Source organism: Lemur catta, chromosome 2 (assembly GCF_020740605.2).
Source record: "Lemur catta isolate mLemCat1 chromosome 2, mLemCat1.pri, whole genome shotgun sequence".
Taxonomy (NCBI): Eukaryota; Metazoa; Chordata; class Mammalia; order Primates; family Lemuridae; genus Lemur; species Lemur catta.
Window position 1 is genome coordinate 84,721,082 of NC_059129.1, and position 21,799 is coordinate 84,742,880.

A 21,799-nucleotide genomic window follows, 5' to 3' on the forward strand; every position below is an offset into this window, starting at 1 on the left:
ACCTGAGTTTCCTCATCTGTAAGATGCAATTAATGACACCTACACTACAAAGGTGTTAGGAAGATTAACTGGGGACAGCATATGGAAAATCTTGGAATCAGCTGCTATTCAACAAATGTTGGTTGAATTTTAATCTGCAATTACTAAAGTGAAGTCCAGAAATGAGATGATGAATCTAGATAATTCATCCTTGCTTCAATTATTTGGACTGTTTGCATAAAGAGAAAGGCTTGGGGATTCAATTATCTGCTTAATTACTCAATTCTGCTCTGCATCTTCTAAGCAAGCTTAGAATTTAACAGGCAATCATATTCTTTCTGTAGGCAATTACTTCCAGGGATGAAAGGGTTAAGGAATTGCCTGTCCCATTTTGTTCAAAGATTTGTTTTTAAATGGCACCATTGGAAGAGACAGAATCTAATGTAGCATGTCAGCCCCACATCAAAATAAACTTAGTGGCATTTTACAAAATTCTCTGAGTTTATTAAGGTGTTATGAATTTAGTTAGTATGATTTCCATCACCCCTTACTCCATTTGTAAGGAGCATCAAACGTTGCTAAAACCACCTATTAATCAATTTGCTCTTCTACTTTTCAGTAATTGAGTTTCCCAGATGAAATAGTATATCAACTTTTACCCTTTTCTATTAAATTAAAGCTTTTCTTTTACTAGCCAGGACCATTTATGCCATATTGTATTAAGACTATTCATCCTTATGCTGTTAATCATTAAAATAATTAAAATTGTTTTAATTAGGCATCCTTTAATTTCCAGACTCATTCAAGTCTTTATGCCCTAATAATTCTTGGAGTCATCAAAGGCCCTATGTAATCTTTTAATTGGGCATTTCCATTTTGATGTATAGATTTGCTATTGACTTATTAATGACTAAAAGGTGAATTATAACAATATCCCCACCCTCTAGCTTCCATTATCTATAATACCTCATCAGTCTTCCCAGGCTTCAAACAAGTTCCCCTTTTGCTTAATTTTATTGCTTCATCAATTTTAGGTGTCATAATCCATTGAAATTAAATTCATTTGGTTGAAATCAATAAAATACCATATAATTGTTGTCAAGTTTTCTTTTAAAATGACATCTTTTATATAAAAAAATTCAGCGGTATATTTTATATCTTTGCTTTTCCCTGTATTTATTAAGAAATATCTGCTGAGGTCCAACATTGTATTCCTTAAGGGTCCCAATAGGAAAAAAATAAACACACTCAAATGAAGTAATTGAAAGGGTTTTAACAAATGAACTATGTAAAAAGGTGCAAGCAGGGTTGCAGGAAACTAAAAGGTACGGGCATGCATTCCAGAGCCAGCCACAGTGGGGAGCCATTTCCCATCACAGGCATGGAGGGGTAAGGGACAAGAACATTTATTGGAACCTAAGGAGAGTTAACTGAGCCTGTAAGAGAGGACTGACTGCCAGAAGCTATGTGTTTGCTGGAGGATGTAGCCAGTCCAGGGTGACTGTGCAGTGAGGGAGCTAGGGAAATAAACACCCTTGAACTCATTCTTCTGCCTTTCCAACTTGCACTAGGAGCCACCACTGACCAAACCCAACTGGAAGCTAGAGGCAAGAGTGCCTTTTGATGCAGTTCACATAGGTCAGCCTTCTGTGGCACAAAGCAGGGCGGAGGGTGGTACAACATGCCTCTGAAGGGGCAGAGGGCAAATATCAGGTACTAAGACAGTGGGTCTCAAACACTGTGATCCATTCATTTTCATTGAACAAACATTGATGGAACATCTATTAGATGAGAGCCACGTTAATGGGCTCTGAGGATACAAAGATAAATAAGGAGGGCTGGACTAGGGTGAGGCAAGCAAGATACCTAGGGCAAACTTGCATGAACTTGACAGCACGTCCTTAAGTTTTGCACTGAGGTTCTTCTTCACTTGCTTCACCCTAATCCCAGCTCTATAAATAAGGAAGCCCCAGCCCCACCTTCAAGGATTTCTCAATATAGCCACACAAACATGAAGGTACAATTACAAGTGCCACGCTACAAGCAGAAGAAGTATTATGAGAGCCCGAATGCCTGAACAATAAATCTCAATTACAGGATCTGGTACATGACTCCTCTGAGGACAGGTCATCCACACTGGGTGCTGAAAGACAAGTAAGGTTTTGAGAAATTTATTTGTTCAAGTATTTACTGAGCTTTCACTATACGCCAAATGCTGTTTTAGATGGTAGGGGAAGGCCAGAGACCAAGATAAATAAGGTCGCTGCTCTCATGGCCCTCAGGTTCTGGTGGGGGCAAAAGACAATAAAAAAGTAAACAAATGAGGGAATATCAAGAATAGAGAAGTTTTATTCTGAACTATCTTTTCAAGGCTGTTTGTATAGCAAACAGCTTTGGAAGATACAGTATCCCTCTCAGGAGCAGGGTGTAGGTAGGTTTGCTTACTGCCCAATATAAAAGATTTGGGTCCCTAAGCTCATGGTTCCTCAGCTGCAGTGTGCGCAGCACTCATGTAGGCCCCTCCACATCACTTGTATTGAATTTGAGGGGCAAAGGGAAGCAACACAAGTACTAAGCTCTTGCTGTCTGCCGTGCTTTGAGTAATAACTTGCTTTGTCTTTGAACCAGGAGTCTGCCATCATCCATGAAACTGTGGCAGCCTACCCTGTTAGTCTGCAAGCAGGATAAAAATCTCAGACCCTTCATAGTTTCCAACAGCTTTTGGTGAGAGTGCAAGACGCTGACAGAGACATGGCTTTCTGGAAAAGAAAGGACGAGTACCATATGGGCCAGATTCAGGGATACAAAAGGACTCCCTGGAATCCAGCAGTAATGCCCTTACTCAATGGGTGAGCAAGGTTTGTGGGGGGGATTAGTAAGGGCCCCCCTGTTCTACCTGTTAATATCTTTAAAGGCCAAGTAAAGAGAGGTAGGAATAAAACAAGCCACCAGAACCATGCTTTGGTTGTGTTCACTTGCCTCCAGGTGGGAAGAAGAAATGTCATAGTGACAATGGGACAGCAAGTCCTGTAGCCAGAAGGCAGTATGAGTCCCCTGATACTGAAATAAATGGTGTCAGCAGTAAAGATATAGAGCTTTAGACAGACTAAAAACATTAGAAGTTCATTTGGTTGCACTGTACTTGTGACTGCTTAGAACTGGAAGTAAATGCACAGCCCTGATTACTGGTGCAGAATCACCCTCTTCTTCTGTACCCCCTGGGGCCCTCCCTCTCCCTTAACCTTGACCTCAGCTCCTTTAAAGATTATGGGGCCTGGCCCAAGGCCTCCCTGTCCCCAAGGGCAACTGGAGGCCATACACACCCATCTGAGTGTGTTGGGAAACTTTGGGGAAAGATGGGCATCAAACTTTTAAGTTCTGTTGGACACAGGTAACCGACACATGACATCCCAATTGATAGAAGTTGGGCTGGGTGTACCGGAGGGAAGGGAAGCTAACATGACTTTGTGAATAGGGTGCTTTAGGCAGATTCAATGGGTTGTTCTTGTTGCTTCTACATAGGAATCTATAGTATGAATTGACGTTTTATATGCTTGTACTTCCCTGTGCCATAAGTTACCAGAGGGGATTCTTCTGATCAGGAAGAGCCTCATGTATAGAAGTGTTAGTGGGATAATTAACTGGCATTTGCCACCAGTGAATTAGCTGGGATTCAGCATAAATGGCTGTACCCTCTAACGCCCAAAGTTTTCTCTGTGCAGATGATATCCTTTTGCTTAGCAAGTCAGAAGCCCGAGTTTCAATGGTCCTGACTGTGGTATTACCACATGTCTGCCAGCAGGGGTGGCTGATAAACCCTGACAAAATTCAGGGACCTGCTCACTGATTGAAGCTTTTGGGACCATGGAGGGATTCACAATGTTCCATCAGTTAAGGAAAATCTACTGTTTCTAGCCAATCGCCACCAAAAAGGAGACCCAGCACCTAATTGTACTTTTTGGGTATTAGAGACAGTATGTGCCTCACTTGGGCATTTGTCTTGCTCCTTTATATGGGCTAACTTGAAAATTAGCACCCTGTGAGTAGGGCTCAAAGAAAAAAAAAAACTAACAATAAGTCTGTTATTAACCCTTTGAGCTACAAGTCTCTGTGACTGATGATTTTGCTGATTGGAGGATCTGATGAAGAGAGACAGCCTTCACCTGGAGGTGCCCCTTGGGATTTTTGACTTGTTGCCCCCTGACATGGCTACCAGGTACACTTCTTTTGAAAAGTAGCTATTAGCTTGCTATCTGGCTCTTGTCAACATTGGATGCCTGATTCATGGAGACCTGTTGACTCTCCAGTCTGACGTTCCGTCTGTGGAGTAGGTCAACAAGGACTCAACCACTAACAAGGTGGGAAGGGCCCTGTTTGTCAAATAGGAATGGTTTGTTCAAGAATGCAGCCACCCTGGCCCTAGCAACTTCTCAGCATTGCATGAAAAGTGGCAGTTAATCCTCTGGGGGAAATTTTATTCCAACTCTACCACCTGAAGCAAAGATAATGGCTCAATAGAGACTTCAATCCATAAAGATGCCCCTCAATCAGAAGTTACCAAACTGCAGCCTGCAGGCTAGCCACCTGTTTTTGTAAATAAAGTTTTACTGGAACACAGGTATGCCCATTCATTTATGTATTGTCTACTTTTACACTATTGTGGGAGAGTTGAGCAGTTGCAATAGAAACCATACAGCCAATAAGTCTAAAATATTTACTATCTAGCCCTTTAAGAAAAAGTTTGCAGATTCCTACTGTAGATGCCTGGGCCTGGTTCACTGATGGTTTGGCAAAGCTGAATCCCAGTAGTGCCCAGTGGGCTACTGCATCTGTTCAGCTATGCAGAGCAAAATGGATGTGGTTGGTCCAAACAGTGGGACAGAAATCAAAGCCTTCTCATTGTCCTGTCTAATGTTCCCCTTGATGAACTCTGCTATACTTTTACTGACTCTTGGGGTGTTTCCAAAGGCCTAGCTACTTGGAAAACCATAGACTGGCAGATTAAAGACATCCCTCTTTGAAGCCATGAACTGTGCTAACAAAACAAAACAGTCTGGCTCACTCATGTAGATATTCGTTATAAGCACCCATGCTTTGATTAAATCAACTGGAATCAAACTGCTGACCAAGCCTGCACATCCTGGATTGCCACCATTGCTGCTGCAACCCATCATCATGCCACACATGGCAACACATCCACCCTAATACACTGGGCACAAAGTAAAGGATTCTGTTTCTAAGGCTGCCACTGCATGCTAGACTTGTGAATCCTGCCATAAGCTGACCCATTTGTCTCATGGTGTGGGCAGCCACATTACATGGGCTTAGTTTCTGTGTACTCCTGATTGATGTACCACATGGAATCTTTGACCCCTCCCCCCCCATTAGAGCTATCAGTGGTGCTTTACTGCTGTAGATACTTTTTCAGGTTCCAGTGCTACTGCAGCAGTCTGGTTAACTGACTCCAGCCACACCATTGTGGCTCTTGAAACTAATATGCATAATATATTTGGTTTTTAGGACCATTTTCAGTCTGACAGTTATGCAACTTTTATCACAAAAGCCACTCAACAATGGCAGTAATAGTCAAGTTATCCAGTGGTCCTTCCACACCCTGAACCATTCACAGGCATCTAGTAGTGTTGAGCATTGGAATGGCCTCCTCAAAATTGACTCAAAAAGATTTCTGACTATCCCCCTGTAGTGGGTTAAATGGTAGCCCCCAAGCATGTCCTAATACCCAGACCCTGTGAATGTTACCTTATTTGGGAAAAGGGTTTTTGAAGATGTAATTAAATTAAACATCTTGAGATGAGATGTTCTGAATTACCAGGTAGGTCCTAAATTTAATGACAAGTCTCCTTGTAACAGAGAAGAGAAGAAACACACATGGGGAAGAAAACCATGTGAGGATGGAGGTAGATACTGCAGTTATGCAGCCACAAGTCAAGAAATGCCTGGAGCTACCAGAAGCTGGAAGAGGCAAAGAACGATTCGTCCCTAGACCCTTCAGAGGAAGTACATCCCTGATGACACCTTGACTTCGGCCTGCACAACAGTGAGAATAAATTTCTTTCTTTTTTTTTTTTAAAGCCAGTCAAATTTAGCAGTGGGGGGACAACAGTGAGAATAAATTTCTATTGGTTTAAGCCACCCAATTTGTAGTAGTTTGTTACATCATCCCTAGGAAGCTAATACAACCTCTCTTCACTCTTCCTGGTCCATACTCCTTAGTAAGGCAGTTGGTCACTGAATGTGGTTGTCCCAAGACAGGGATCACCTACTGTAGGCAACTTCTTGGGTAATGATTGCAATGAAAGGGATGGGAGGTATATAGCTCTATTTTGAAATTTTGGATTATGCCTTGACCATTCCTAGGCCTGATGCTTCTTTTGTTCCCTTAATGGCAACCCCAGGCCAACCTGGTCAGCTGACTCTCTTGGGGGCACCCTGGCCAAAAGGTGGCTTAGGATATTTAAACTTAATTCCCTTTCAGACACTGGATTCTCTTGTTGTACTGATATGGTCCCAGATCATAAGAACAATTTTGTTGAATATGCTGCCCACCAAGTTTCCCATGGGGGCCCGGAGAGGGTACATGGTGGCTCACAGGCCAAAGTAGGGAACATGATAGATCTCTGTAAGTTTACAAAAGTGTCCTTTTTCTTTTGCATGTGACTCCTACCAGATGAGAGATCTGGGATGATTAGAGAAAAGATGATGTTGTAGCTATTAGAATGAGACACACTGATTTGAGACAGTGGGAGGAAAGCAATGGCCCCAGCAACTGGGGAAGGACTACTTTAGATCCTGAGGGTCTTTCAGAATCACCACCCTATGAGCCTTCCTCATGAAGGAAAACACCTGGTATATCTCTCCCAACTGTTGCAAGCATCTCTCCTCTAGGTAATTCCAATCACTATTTCACCATCATTCCTTTTAAACTTTCTGAGAAGTCTACTAGCTCCTAAACTTCCCCTGCAAAAGTGTCATCTGTCACCTTTAGAGATCTTCTTTACCTGTTCTTGGTCATTTCATGAGGCAGATGAATGCCACCTGGTTGGTGGTTTGGAAAACCAAGATAAGTTGGACTGACTGCTATCAGCTAGTCCTTCAAAAAAAAAAAAAAAGACTAGGGTAAATTATTCCAGTTGAACTGGGCCCCCTAAAGACTGCCAGCTGGCCAAGATTCTACACTGGAAGCACTCCCAACTGTGCTCCTGACTGATGGAAGAAGCCAACATTAACATGCGTCCATCCTGAACATACAGGGACTTGCATCTTATGGATAGTTATAAGAGAACTTAAAGTATTTAAGGAAATAATACTTTGACCATGGAAGGCGCTAAAGTCAGCTTCAACTCATTTGCCATGGTTGCTAAGAATTGCCCTAAACCTCTTCCTGTGGGCCGTGGTAAAATCTGTGTAATTGTGGATACATCCTATTATACTTGGATTAATGCTTCAAGCCAAGTGCAAATGTCACTGTGGAAACTTAAAACCACTTGGCTTTCTAATGTGGACCTTGATATCTTACAGGATTTTTTAGCTTGTTAGGTCTGGGACCATAGAGGAGCATGGTTAAGGTTTACACTACAGGTTGACCTCATCCTTTTGCTTGCAGTCCTATCAATAGTAGCCTTAATGAGACAAATTTGTATGACACAATATGGATGAGACAAATTGAATGGATTTGATTTCAACCTTTGTGGTTCAGATTATTCAGAGTGGCTGATAGAGCAGTATATTCATGGGAAAATTTACCAGAAGCCAACACAGTGTAGAAGTGAGGGTTGGATATTGTTGGGAGATAATTCTCGAAGGTTCTATCAAGTTTCTGCATGTCTTTTAGGCAAAGGCACAAACTTCCCTTTTGTTCTGGAGTATCTTTTTAAAGATGTCTATATAGCAAACAACCTTGGATGATAAAGCTAGTGTCTCTGGAGTAGAGTAGGCTTGATTACTATCCAGTCTAATAAAGATAGTATCTCCCTCTAGAGAAATGGTTGGGTAGCTTTGCTTTCTGTGTAATATAAAAGATTCAGCTTCCCTAAGTCCTAGGTTCTTCAGCTGTGACACAACCCACTGTGTATGCTGTATCTATCTGGGCCATACTGTTTATCCCTAGAACTTGGGTAGCAAGAAGTACTGGTACAAACATAAAGCTCATGCTGCTTCTTGTGCTGTGAGTACTAAGGTCCTTTTTCTCTGAGCCAGGAGTCTTGTGTCTTGTGTCAGCATCCATGGGACCATGGCAAGGCAAGTTCTTAGCTTGCAAGTAGGGTAAAAGTTTAGACCCTTCATGGTTCTTGATGCTGCAAAGAAGATTCAGGGGAGGAATAATGAAGAGTAGATGGCAAAGAAGGAAGCATTAGATCAGGAAGTCCACAAAAGGCTTTCTGTGAAAAGTGACATTTAAATGCAAACTGTGACAATGAGAAGGAACCAGAGAGCAAGATAGAGGCAAAGATTAATGCAAAGTCCCGAGGCAAGAATGAGCCTGGACTGTCTGAGGAAATAAGGAAGTTGAGTGTGACTAGAGAACAGTGAGTAAGGAGGACAGATGGAGGAAATGAGACTGGAGAACAGGACAGAGGCCAGGCCATTTGGAGAACCATAGGCACTGGCAGAGTAAGTTGCTCTTGCAAAGGTCTTGACTAGCAATTGAGTCCAGTTCTTTAATAAATTAACCACACTGCACCTCATTTCAGACTTATTCCCCTCCAATCCATTCATCTGGACTTTGTCAGAAATGCAAATCTGACCACACCACCCGCCTGCTTAAAACCCATCATTGATTGCTCAGTGCACATGGAACAATGTTCAGACTACCCAATGTGGCACACAAGGCCTCCCCTGATGGGGTCACATCCCCACCACTTGCACAAAGCCTATAGTCCACCCCAAAGCTTTATAGCTCCAAGCCATTTCTCATCTGTATGCTTTCAATATGCTTCTGTCTGTGTATGGGCAGAATACCCTTCAGCATACTTCCTCCCCTGGGCTTCCTGAGAAGTTCACACCCATCCTTCAAGGCCCAACTCAAACACCTTCTCAATAAAGCTTTCCCTAATGACCTCAAGCAGATGTGGTTCCTTCCTTTGAACACCCACTCTACTGCAGACTCACCTTTATTACAACACGCACTACTGGACATTACTGGCTTATAAGCCCACATCCTCCAATGGACAGAGCTCAGTGACAGTAGGGATTATGTCATATGTCCATTATCCTCAGCACCTAGGACAATTTTTATCACATAGCAGGTGTTTGGTGAACACATGTTTGATGGAGGAATGAATAAATGAATGGATGAGGTTCTAAGAATTCCAATTTATTTTTTTCATCATGTAAACCCTGATTCTTGAAATTATTATCCAACACTAATATCCTATTAAAATCAATTTATTGAGGTTTAGCTCACATACAGTAAAATAATTTAATTTTAAGTATATGTTTTAATGAATTCTGGTAAATTTATACACCCATAACTATCACCACAATCCACGTGCAGAACTTTCCCAACATCTCCAAAAGTTTCCCTGGCCTCCTTTCCAGTCAATTTCCTCCTGGCCCAGACAAGCACTGATCTGCTTTTTGGCACTGTCGATTAGCTTTAACTATTCTAGAATTGTTTAAATGGAATCATTGGTATGCATATTCGTGTGTCTGACTTCCTTTGCAAAGTGTAATGTTTTTGAGGTTCGTCTATGTCATTGAGTGCCGTAGTCTTTTCTTTTTTGTTGCTGAGTAGAATTCCATTGTGGGGATATACCATAATTTGATTAGTCATTCAGCTGTTGATGGATATTTGAATTGTTTCCATATGTTTTGAGATTATGAATAAAACTGCTATGGACATCCATATCTTGTTGTGGACTTATGTTTTTATTTCTCTTGGGTAATACTTAAGAATGGAATTGCTGAATTACATGTTAACCTCCTAAGAAATTGTCAAGCTGTTCTCCAAAGTGGTTGTACTACTTTACATTCCCATCAGCAATGAAGAGTTCCACATTTCTCTATATCCTTACCATATTTGGTATTGTCAGCCTTTTTATTATACTAATAGCCATTCTAGTGGGTATGTGGTTGGTATCTGTGGTTTTAATTTGCATTTCCCTGGTGACTAATAATATTGAACATCTTTTTATGTAATTGTTGGCCATATGTATATCTCTTTTTTAGTGTCTATTCAAATCTTTTACCCATTTTTAAATTGGATTGTTTGCCTTTAATTATTGAGTTCTAAGAGTTCTTTAGATAATATGGATACAGTCTTTTTTTCAGATAAGTTTTGTGAATATTTTTTCCCAGTCCAACAACACTTACTTTTAAAATTATTTTCATTTCAAAAGAACTATCTCTAATAAACTAAGTTTTCCTTAGTTCAAGACTTCTGTTGTTCGTGCAAGGATCATGTCACATTTTTTAAATAGCTTTAAAAGGATGGTGTATTTTATGCACATTCATTTCTATTGCTCATTTAACACACTCATGTTTATTAATGTCCATTGACCAAAATACTCTGGCCAGTCACATACCTGTAGCTATGAATTCTTCTTAAATTTCCTGTTTTCAAATCCCTAGATTGGCTGAAAATAATCCAATCACCATAATAAGGTGAAAGTCACACTGGTGAAAGTCCGTATGGCCAGGACTGACATAGCCTACCCCAACATCATCATCCCTTTACTACTGATTTTATCAGAGGAGGCAAAGTGCTTAGCTAAAATACATTTCCCAGCCTCCTTGCAGCTGCATGTGGCCATGTGATTAATCCTGGACAAGATGCTGTTGATTCCTTGTGGGCAATACATGAAGAGGAAGAAAAAAGATAATTTTTTTTTTTTTTTGTAGTCAAAGTTTTTAGGCTTAAGACAAGTGCCAGTGGTTACATTATACTTACTTTAAGATTTATTAGATGTTATAATGTGACTAGTTCTTCTCCGTTTCCCTTTGCTTGTCTTTCCCTCCTCTCCTTTCCTTTCTCCTCTTTATTAGTCAGGGTTCTCCAGAAACAGAACCAATAGGACATACACAGATATACAGAAATTTCTTATAAGGTATTGGCTCACATGATCATGGAGGCTGAGGCTGCCACCAGTCAGCTGAAGGCCCAGGAAAGGCAGCAGTATGATTCCAGCCCAAGCCTGAAGGCCTGAGAAAAAGGAGAGCTAGTGGTGTAAGACCTAGACCAAGTCTGGAGGCCGCCAACCAGGAACACCCATGTTTGAGGGCAGAAGATGGATGCTCAGCTCAAACAGAGAGAGGATTTGCCTTTCCTCTTCATTTTTGTTCTATTTGGAGCCCTCCATGTATTAAATCTGCAATCCCCAATCCCCTGGTCCATGGCCTGTTAGGGATCAGGCCACAGAGCTCTACCATTCCCCGTCCGTGGAAAACTTGTCTTCCATGAAACTTAGGAAATGGGATGGGGTGGGGTGAGGGTGGAGGAAGGCCCGCACAGTGGGAGGTGAGCAGCAGCAGGTGAGCCAGTGAAGCTGCATCTGTATTTACAGCTGCTCCACTGCCTGAGCTCCGCCTCCCCTCCCCCACAATCTGTGGGAAAAGCATCTTCCATGGAACCAGTCCCTGGTGCCAAAAAAGTTGGGGACTGCTGTGTTAAATGATGCCCACCCACGTTGGTGAGGGTGATGTTCTTTAGTCAGTTGATCAATTCAAATGCTAATCTCTTCCAGAAACACCCCCACAGACACATCTACAAATAACATTTTACCACCTGACATCCCTTAGCCCAGTAAAGCTGACATATAAAATTGACCATCACACATCTTTCCTCCTTTTCCTTTTCTTCTATCTCCCCTGCTCTCTCATCTCTCTTCCCTTGCTCCAGAATAAGAGCTTTATATTTTAAGTACAGCTTTATAACTCTAATAGGTAGTTAGACTAGAGGCGGTCACTTAGCCTTAAATGACTTGAAACTGAAGGATGATGCAGTGGAGCATAGTTTTATTTTGATGTACAGTCTCTCTTAAACTTCCATTCTAGGCTCTTTTATACGTCTTCTCTGGCATTTGACATCATTTGCTTTAAATAATCTACTGTTCCGTGCTTCTGACTTTCCATTGCCTCCTACACATCTGTTTGGATTGATATTCTGCTGTTCGTCATGCAAGCATGACTTCCCTTTGAAAATGATTTCCGTGTGATGGATGCTCCGGTGGTTCAGGCAAGCATGGTCTTGTGTTTCTAACATTGTCTTCAGCTGGTCTCAGCACCCCAACAGTCATCCCTCATGGTCTCAGTCATTCACTGATGCTGGCCGCAGACATCTTTGTAATTAAATGCCAGAAATGCTGTATTCCTTGGATTAATCTACATCAGGGCTTGGCAAACTATAGCTGGTGGGCCAAATTTGGTGCTAGTCTGTTTTAGTATGGCTTTTGAGCAAAAGACTGGTTTTTACATTTTTAAAGTGTTGTAAAAGCAAACAACAACAACAACAACAACAAAGAATATGTGATAGAGAGTGTAGATAGCCTACAAAGCCTAAAATATTTACGATCTGGCTCTTTATTGAAAAAGTTTGCTTAAACCTGACCTATGTTAATAAAATTAAGTTTCTATGCAAAACAGCAAGCTGAGTATCCTCCCAACTTAGAGACTCTTCTGGGCATGGTGTGACTATAAGTATAAACTATGCAGAATACACAAAATATACTTTAGGGAGATCCCAGGGAAGATCTCAAAAGGTAATTATCAATCTCCCAAAGCAGCTGAAACTGAGATTCAGTGAGAGGCTGTTTATGATTGAGTGAGACGTACTAGACAAACAATGGTTGCAAATAAGCCCAAACTGAAAGGACCAATGCTCCAAATTATATGCAAATTGAGCTACTTCTCATTTGGCCTTCTCTATACCAAGCTGTGGGGGAGTAGCAGCAAGGATTTATTTATCTGTTGATGGGCAATGATTTACCCAATAGAACTCAGGGGAGGTTAGCTAGTATTAACCCTTTCACTCATTCATCCCACTCATTATTCATATTGTTCATTATACAGCAAAAAGGGACAAACCTTAGTTATTACCCTTATACCTTACGACATTTGAGCTTGAACACAATACCAGTGAGAAAACTTCGATCATATTGTCCCTCTAATCTACCCCCCATTCAGCTTTTATTCTCACCCAACCCTCTTCACCAACTCCTTACCTTATGCCACATACTTCCTTGCATGCCTTTGCACAGGTAAGTTTCCACCTGGAGCACCGTTTTCCTAATGCTGTCTGTGGAGATTCTGTTCATCCTTCACCTTGTAATTGGCTCCATGAACAAACACAAAAATACCTCCCCTCCATGTTTGTTTCCTCTGTAGTTTTCTTATGCTTTGCCCAGGTCAGTAGGGCTTGATGACCAGAATATTAATCTGTCTGTTTAGCTAACATTTTTACATCTTGAGTTGTCTCCCAGAGACAGCAGATTCTTCACAGGATGACAATGCCAAGACTCACATTTATCACTAACCTGCCACTTCTGAATGAGACCTCCCATACATGGCGCTTCCAACACAGCCTGACCCAATACAGGTAGCCACCTTCCCAAACCCCTTATAAAAACCCCTACCCTCGGTTGGTTGGGGAAACAGATTTGAGGAAGTTCTCTCATCTCCCAGATAACATCACCTGTAATAAATTCCCTTTCCTCCTTACAATCCAGTCAGCTTAGTAATTGGCTTTCTGGGCTGGAACCAACCAGACCTAGGTTGGAAACTCCTTATGGGCTGGGTAACAATCTTCACTAGGAAACCATCCCAGATCCCCTCAGTCATAGTTCATTCCTCTGTGTCCTACGGTGTCAATGGTCCTGGCCCAATATTTAGGCTTGTTTCTTGGCCTGGAGGTCCTCCCCCAGGCAAATAGTGTAGATTCAAGTTGTACACTCAATATGTCACAGAACTGGGGTTTTGATTTCTGGTGACTGTTTTCCAACCCAAGGCCCCAGAAGACCTTCCTTAAGGCTTTCCGGGACTAGTGGAGAGTTTTTCTGGCTCCTTTTGCCTGGAGGAGGCATTGCTCCACAGCTCTGACTGGCATGCCCAGGGTCCAGTTAGGCTCCCAGCCTCACGTGGCACCCAGACTGAACTCCCTGCCCTTGAATCAGCTGGCCCAGGGGCCTCCAGCCCAGTCAATCCCTGTAGGCTGCTGCCGTGTCACACACTGCTCTGGCTTTGGCTTCTGTCTTTGTTTCTGCTTCTTGCCTTTCTACCTTTCTCTTGTGTTTGGCTTGTAGTAAAACTGTTTTGTGGTGTTGTCCTATTTTATCCAGCATTTCTATGTTTTGGGAGCTGGGTGTGAGGATGGTGATGCAGGAGGGAAACTGCTCCTGGCGGCTCATTCTGCTATTTCATCTGATGGTCATAAAACACTATAAAGTTGTTTAATTATGGAAGTTGTCACAATTATTTATTCCATTTAATCTGAGTAAACAGAAAGATCTTGAATATACTTCATATGTAACATTACTACTTCTCTAACATCTAGATATCTAGGGTTCCCATGCAAGATTGTTTCTGAATTCTTCCAACTAAAGAAATAGACAGATCCTGGTGAGGAAAAGTTAAGTTGCCAGAGATGTCTGGGAAAAGAGGAGTGGACCAAGGGAAATTTCAGACTAATAAAAATATAGTCAATTTCCAATTACCTGGGCAGATAACATTTTGCTACAATGCAGATAACCAGGAATTCACTGAGTGGCACAGTCAACCCTATGCCAAATAATGTTTAAATTTAAATTATAAGTTAGCATTCTGAGCTCACACTTTAAGCACTTTTCATATAACTAAAATGATTATTATAGCTAGGTAAACAAAAGATGATATATATTGAAAATAACTTGTATTAATATTTTAAAAGCCAAATCTGACTTTACAGGTCAATGAACTAACTTCATGCAATTTCAATCAAGGTCACAATGGAGGAATAATATAGGATAGTTAAAAGCCATTTATATCAGGGTATTATTAATATTTTATTTCTAAATATGTATCTATAATAAAATTAAGGCAACTTGACCAATTGGTAATGCTCATTTTTAAGTTATTGAACCTATATTTATATCTTTATATAAACTTTCATGTAAATACATAAAAATTATATCTTTTTGATTTGAAATAACAAATATCCTCATTGCCTTATTCTCCCAGAGTGAATCCTTGAATTCATTCCTATAATATACATGACTGGGAAAATACTGAGTTAAATCTTTATGACAGATAGGGTGTGTTTACTGCCAAATTTCCATGAGAACAGATACTGAGTACTGTGCCATATCAGCAAGGAATGCAAAAGTGGAGCGAAAGACCCAAGAAGGATGAAGGGATCCCTTATTTTACTCTGTTTCATGGAGTCAGAGGTTTTCATAGTCAGAGACTCAGATTGTGAGGCACAGTTCCATCTTTGTGACCAGCTCAGGAAAGGCGAAATGACTTGCCCAGGGTCACATGGCTGGAAGGAGGGCTGCGGCTAGAACCCAGGCCTCTTCGTAGACAGTCTCTCAGAAGCACATTCATTACTGGGCTTACTTAAGGAGCTTTCTGTAACAGCACTTGAAGATAGAGGGCTCTTTTGGAATAAGTGTCTACATCGTGGCCTAATAAGCACTGCCTGCGTATGTATAGCTTTGTTACAGAAGGAAGACACATAATTGGTATACATATTTTTTCCTGGTAGCCCTTTATTCTAAACCATCTAAATGTTTCTAAACATTCTGTACTATAAGGAATTGCAACTCATTCCTCATATTTTATGCATAGTGTGTGTGGTACTGAGATATTATTTATGTGGGCAGGTTGGGAGTTGTGATGGGAAGCTAAAGATGAATAGGATGAGACGAGAGATACTGAATTTTCTTAGGTAAACTTTGAAATATAATATGGAAAAAATTAAGAGCATGTGTTTTAAGGGACAGCTGGGATCCTAGCACTTTGGTGCAGTCAGCACTGCACTTTTTTCCAGGTCAGTAGATACACAGCCTCTGCATTTGACATTGTTGTTATTGTTTAATGCTTACCATAGTCCTCTGCTTGGGAAGCATTCACAGGACACTTGTTGACTGATAGACTAATTCTTCACATCACAGAGATGCCTAGTTGTGAGGATTTACTCAAGTCTTTATTCTACAGTTGAGCAAATAAACAAGAGTAGGGGTATAGTTTCAGATGCAAAAATTGCATAGACTATCTCAGATACTTTCTAATATTGATCTAGGAGTATTCTTGAAACATTACTATGGCAACAATCCCTATTCAGTGGGAGAAAGCAATGCATTATCTATGCAAAGAAAGAAGTGAGAAAAGAGTATTTCAAATTGTGCCTTTTTATACCCGGCAGATAGATGTGCCCTGACCTCTCAGTATTATTTTTGCTGAGGACAGTGTCTGGAAAATAAAATTTATTGAGAGTTACTGGCTGATGCTGGAAGATATCATCAATTTAAACACTATGTCACAGAAAACAGCATCTCGATGATTTAAGATTTTCCACAAAAATGAATACTTTCATCATACTTGAAGTCAATCAGGTTATCACTTGAGAACACCATGGAGAAAAGATAATACTTTTAGCCAGTAGTTGAAAATTGCAGCAGAGGTTGTAGTACAAAGATATGGCTTAGGTGTTCGTAAATTTGTTCATGCGGCATTTACTGAAAAAATATTTATTGAGCATAGTCTATGAGAAAGAAGAGTGCTAGATGTCAATTCCATCAGCAAGAGTTACTAGAGCTTACTGATGCTTTTTGAACATTTACGATCAGACTTTGCTTTTATCATTAAACACATCAGGCTTCCGTCAAGCATGATCTAATGCAACATTTCATTTCTTTCTTTTTTCCCCACAGAATCTAGAAGTGGTAGGTAACTTACCTACTGTTGATTATCTTTATTTCAAAATGAGAAAACTAAGGCAACTAGGCTATCTATATAGCATAAATTACAGTATAAATTGGCCATTTTCCAGAATTTGCTTCATGTTGATGGCCAAAGCTGACAGAACACTTTATATATGTAATATATGTATATATGCACACATGTAACCATATGAATTATGTATATATACCACACATATACACAAACATGTATATGAATTATCTGGGTTTACTAGATAAGTAGATTCCTCAAATGCTCTACTATTTATTACTCAAGTGTGGTCCTTAGACTAGCAGCATCAGCATCACCTGGGAGCTTATTAGAAATGAAGAATCTCAGGCCCCACCCCTAACCTGCCAAATCAAAGTCTACCTTTTAACAAGATCCCCAGGTGATTCATATGCAATCAAAGTTTGAGAACCATTGTTGTGACAGATTTTCACCAGCCCAGTGCATTGAGAGTTGAGACAATTATCTAAGGTAAAAAATCTGTTTCAATTATCTATATGATTTTTTAAAAAGTGATTATTTAGAGGGTAGAGGAGGGAATGGTCAGGATCTTGAATTATCTGGATAATTACCTCAATTTTCAGATTTTCAGAGTAGGCACTGCCATGACGACTGCTCAAGGGTGATGCTTCAAGCTTCTTAAACCCCTGATGCATTGGCAGAGGCAAAGTAATGCTCATCATTTAAAGATAAATTATTTACTATGCAAATACTAGTAGAAATTTAAAAATTAAAAAGAAAAATCCTAACTCTCATCATGTGGCTTTTCAATTTCAATGCCCTACCAGTCACCACATATTCACACAAAATGTTTACATAGTTGTATTTGTACATTGATTCATTTATTCCAAGCTAAGGGTGAGCATGGACAAAACTGTGGAGGTTAGATGGAAAGAATGTGATGTTTGAAGCTTTGGTATTCATTCTTTCTCATATAGTGCCATGTTGAGCTAATTGTAATCATAATTAGTAATGACAATTCCAGCTATTTAATGCAATCAAATTTCCTAATTATGATTTATAATGGCTGCATCACATTCCATTGAGTTGCTGCACAAATGTTATTTAATCATTCTATTATATGGATATTCAGATAGTTTCCATGTTTTGTTCATTATAAATAATGCAGTAATAAACATCTTTGTACAATAGTTTAATCCATCAAATTCATTTCTATAGCATAAATTACCAAGAATGGAATTATTGGATTTAAGCAAATGTAATATTGTACATGGCACACATATAAGTATATGAAAACTTATGGATAAGTTGTTTTAGAAAAGTTCTATAAGAATTTTGTTTTGAATCCTGGCATTGTTAGAGCATTCCAGTTTCACCACATCTTGCTAGCAATAGAAATGATTATTTCCAAATTTATTAATTAATCAGCATACAATTCATGACTTTTACCAAATGAAAATTAATTGAAACTATAATGAAAATTAGCTTTCTGTATCTTGTTTTCTCAGAGAAAAATTCCCCAACAGATATTCTGTGGTCCAAGGCATAAATGGGCAGCAGGTGTATTGAGGTACTGTGCTCCATGATCTTCTGAACATGGCTGGAGGTAACTAAACCCTTTGGAGGGTCACTGCCCACCATGAACAGATTGAAAAAAGTTTGGGAAGACTTAGACTCACTGTTTTTTCTACTTCAGCTCTCTTTCTTTATTTTAGGAAAACATTTTTTTTAAAATTAAGATTTATAGGGCAGAGAAAATACTCTGTATGACACAATAAAGCTGGATGCAGTACATGCTGTTATGCATTTGTCCAAACCCATAGAATATATACCACCAAGGGTGAACCCTAATGTAAACTATGGACTTTGGGTGATTGTGATGTGACAATGTGGGCTCATCAGTTGTAATAAATTTACTGCTCTGCTGTGAGATGTTGATAGTAGAGGAGGTTATACATATGTGGGTGTAGGGGATAGATGAGAAATCTCTATACCTTTCACTCAATTTTTCTGTGAACCTAAAACTGCTCTCAAAAACAAAGTCTTTTTAAAAAATTAATATACTTTATTTTTGAGCAGTGCAGGTTTACAGCAAAGTTGAGTGGAAAGTACAGAATTTCCATATATCTTCTCAACTCCAGGCCACCCCACAGTTTCCCCTATTATTAACATCTTGCATTAGTGTGGTATATTTGTTAGAAATTATGAGCCAATGTTGATACATTACTATTAACTAGAGTCCATTCTTTACATTAAAGTTCACTCTTTGTGTTATATATGTCTATGAGTTTTGACAAAAACTCTTAATCACCTGCATCCACCATTACAGTATCATACAGAATAGTTTCACTGCTCTAAAAATTACCACTGATGTTTTACTGTCTCCACAGTTTCACCTTTTCTAGAATGTCATATAATTATATAATCATACAGTATGATTATAAAGTATTATATCATAAAGTATATAGCCTTTTCATTGGCTTCTTTTACTTAGCAAGTTTCCTCCATGTCTTCTCATGGCTTGATAGCTCATTTCTTTTTATTGCTGAATAATATTCCATTGTGTGGATGTATCACAGTTTGTATATCCATTTACCTATATTGGTTGCTTTCAAGTTCCTGCAATTATAAATAAAGTGCTATAAACATTTGTGTGCAGGTTTTTGTATAAACATAAGTTTTCAACTCATTTGGGTAAATACCAAGGAGTGCAACTGACAGATCAAATGGCAAGAGCATGTTTAGTTTTATAAGTGTTACCTAATGGTCTTCCAAAGTCGCCATACTATTTTGCATTTCCATCAGCAATGAATTAGTGTCCCTCTTCCTCCACATCCTCACTAGCATTTGGTGTTTCTGTGTTTTGGAGTTTAGGTATATAGTGGTATACCATTTTTTTAAATTTGTAATTCATAATGACATGGTGTTGAGCATCATTTCATATGCTTATTTACCATCTGTATATCTTCTTTGATGAGGTGTCTGTTCAGAACTTTTGCCCATTTCTTAATTGGGTTGTTTGTTTTCTCATTATTGAGCTTTAAGTTCTTCATTGAATTCTTTGGCTATCAGTCCTTTACCAGATATGTGTTTTGCAAATATTTTCTTCCAGTCCATCGCTTGTCTTTTCATTTTCTTAATATCTTTCACAGAATAGAAGTTTTTTATTTTAATAAAGTCCAACTTACCAATTTTTTCTTTCATGGATCATGCTTTTGGTGATGTATCTGATAAATCATCACCAAACCCAAGATTCCCTAGATTTTATCCGATGTTATCTCATAGGAGTTTTATATTAATAGTTTTGCATTTTACATTTAGATCCATCATCCACTTTGAGTTAATTTTTGTGAAACACATAAGGTCTGTGTCTATATTCCTTTCCCCCCTCCCCCTGCATGTGGAAAACCAATTGTTCCAGCACCATTTGATGAAGAGACTATTCTTTCTATATTGGATTGTCTTTCCTCTTTTGTCAAAGATCACTTGACTATATTTGTTTGGGTCTACTTGAGTGAAACTCAAAGAAATTGAAAACAAAAAATAAAAAAATTAATGAAAAAAAGCTCACTCTTTGAAAAGGTAAATAAATTGACGAACCTCCAGCGAGGCTGACAAAGAGAAAAAAAGAAGACACAAATTATTAGTATTGAATATGAAATAGAACATGTCATTGCAGATGCTGCAGACATAAAAAAGATAATAAGGGAACACTGTAAAGAACTCTGCATCCATAAAATTGACAAAGTAGACAAAATGGACCAATTCTTCAAAAAGCGCAAATCACTACAACTCACCAACATGGATAATTTGAATAACCTTACAACGATTTAGGAAATTGATTTTGTAATTTAAAAATTCCCCCAAAAGACATATCCAGGCCTAGATAGGTTCATTAGAAAATTCTACCAAATGTTTAAAGAATTAATAGCAATTTTGCATGATCTCTTCCAGAAAATAGAAGAGGGGGAATACAGTTGGCCCTTTGCATCTGTAGGTTCTGCATTTGCAGATTCAACAGCCACAGATCAAAAATATTTGAAAAAAACATAAAAAATAACAATACAATGAAAAATAATACAAATTAAAAATACAGTATAACAACTATTTATATAGCATTTACATTGTTTTATAAGCAATCTAGAGATGATTTAAAGTATACAAGAGGATGTGTGTAGGTCATATGCAAACTGCACCATTTTACATAAGGGACTTGAACATCCTTAGATTTTGGTACTCACATGTGTATGTGTTTGTGTGTGTGTATGTCATGGAACCAGTCCCCCAAGGAATACCAAGAGATGACTGTACTTTTCAACTCATTCTATGTGGCTAGCATAGACAGTACAAAACAAACCAAAAAACACAAATAAGAAACAAGACTACAGACCAGTATCTATCATGGATACAGATTTTAAAGTCCTTGAAAATATATTAGCAAATAGAATTCAGCAATATATAAAAAAGAATTATATACTAGGATCAAGTAGACTTCAACCCAGGAATGTAAGCCTGGTTCAGTATTCAAAAATCCATCAATACAATTCATCATATCACAGTCTAAAGGTGAAAAAATCACATGATCAGTTCAACAAATACAGAAAAAGCATTTGACAAAATTTGATACCCATTCATAATAAAAACTCCCAGAAAAATAGGAATGGAGGAACTTCCTCAAATTGTTAAAGAGCATCTGTAAAAATCCTACAGCTAGCATTATACTTAATGGTGAAAGACTAAATGCTTTTCTCACAAGGTTGGGAACAAAGCAAAGATGTCTGCTGTCACCACTCTTATTCAACTTTGTACTGGAAGTCCTAGCTGAAACAATAAGACAAGAAAAGGAAATGAAAGGCATAGAGATTGGAAAGGAAGAATTAATACTGTCCCTATTTGCATATGACATGGTTGTCTGTGTGGAAAATTGCAAGGAATCTGCACAAAAACTACTAGAACTAAT

General features: G+C 39.1%; 1 protein-coding gene across 3 annotated transcripts in view; it reads left to right on the forward strand.

Annotated features, from left to right (window-relative positions):
• The first annotated feature begins 2,710 nt into the window (after positions 1-2,710).
• The window catches only part of SPACA1 (sperm acrosome associated 1), a 51,673-nt gene continuing 32,584 nt past the window's right edge, over positions 2,711-21,799 (forward strand). For 2 of the 3 annotated variants that reach the window (XM_045542274.1, XM_045542276.1), the window contains exons 1-2: positions 2,711-4,195; positions 5,851-6,037. The gene's annotated coding sequence lies outside the window, so the exon portion shown is untranslated. Of the gene's footprint in view, positions 4,196-5,672; positions 6,038-21,799 lie in introns of those variants that run through there. The other variant, XM_045542275.1, reaches the window with a different exon arrangement.